The 1,159-nt window shown below is 59.4% G+C and overlaps 1 protein-coding gene across 1 annotated transcript in view; it reads left to right on the top strand.

Moving 5' to 3' along the window:
* Window positions 1–300: 300 nt before the first annotated feature.
* Proser2 (proline and serine rich 2) overlaps window positions 301–1,159 on the top strand; it is a 31,800-nt gene continuing 30,941 nt past the window's right edge. The window contains exon 1 of the mRNA XM_013349032.2: window positions 301–580. The gene's annotated coding sequence lies outside the window, so the exon portion shown is untranslated. The remainder of the gene's footprint in view (window positions 581–1,159) is intronic.

Here is a 1,159-nt window from a genome sequence, read left to right as displayed (position 1 = left end):
ACACTAATGAAACTCTCAAAGTTGGTACTGGAGATGCTGGAGAAGTTCCCTCTTGTTCAGGACTTCAAAAGCACATCTGCATAACGATGTCCCACTGCGAACCCTCAGTTTATTTTCACAAGTAGACCAAGACTTGGAAAGGTGGCCAAAGGCACAAGCTTGGGGCTTCAGGCTCTGGCCCTTTAAAAATCGCGGGGGCGCGCAGAGCACCTCTGGTGGAACAGAGTCCCGAAGCCAGGAGCGCGCGGCAGAGGCGCGGAGCGTGCACGACCGGGGGCGCGCGGCAGAGGTGCGGAGCGCTCGGCCGGGAGCGCGCGGCAGGCCGTCCCGGACTGTCGGCGAGCGTGCGCAGCTTGCTGACGGGTGGACGGCGTGAGCATTGCGGGTCGGAGCTGGCGTGGACACCTGCGGCCCTGGGAGGGGACCTGGCTCGTTGAGTTCGGCCCTACTGAACTGGGACAGACCCGGCGCGGGGCGCGGGCGCGGCAGCAAGCTGTCCGGATCACCGTGGCCGCCGAGTCCAGGTCTCTGAAGTTGGGGAAGTCCTTTGCTCGTAGCTGGGGCGTCCGTCGTCGCCGAGGTCAGTGCCACCCAATGGCCTTCATCCCGGGACTTTAGGGGTCGCGGCGCGTGGCTTCCCACCTCGGGATTTACCCGATAGCGAGCGCTCAGTGGCTTGTAGCGTGTTGTCTGCGTTGGGTCCCTGACTCCCAGGCTTTGGTCCCCACTGACTTTCTCCGGAGCCTGGCGAGGGGATCAGCGCCCGACTGCGCGTGAGGACCATGTCCCCTGCGAGGCTGAGACCCGGGAGATGGCTAGAATCACCTGTTAAACAGGGGTCCTCTGCGAATCTTTCCAGAGGTTTCCGTGCCCCCGCCAGTTTCCCGCAGATAACTGAATCGCGCGAGGGTGTGTGTGTAGATCTGCTCCGTGAACTGGGGCTTCAGGATTAGAAAGAGTAGGTGGCTAATGGGACACGGCTTAACAAAAGCCAGTCCAACTGCGGCGTTTTTCCAAGACAAAAAGCTTCCCTGCATTGTTTTACAGATTGTAAATTTAAGCAGCTAACCCCCTCCCCTCGCCACTTAAATGCAACTTTTAACTCTTTGCCTGAACCTATTCGGTGCAAAACAGAAAATGAAGGTGTGTGTGTGTGTGT

The sequence above is a fragment of the Microtus ochrogaster genome, chromosome 16 (genome assembly GCF_000317375.1).
Source record: "Microtus ochrogaster isolate Prairie Vole_2 chromosome 16, MicOch1.0, whole genome shotgun sequence".
NCBI classification, from domain to species: domain Eukaryota; kingdom Metazoa; phylum Chordata; class Mammalia; order Rodentia; family Cricetidae; genus Microtus; species Microtus ochrogaster.
This window is presented reverse-complemented; position numbering and strand designations above follow the sequence as displayed.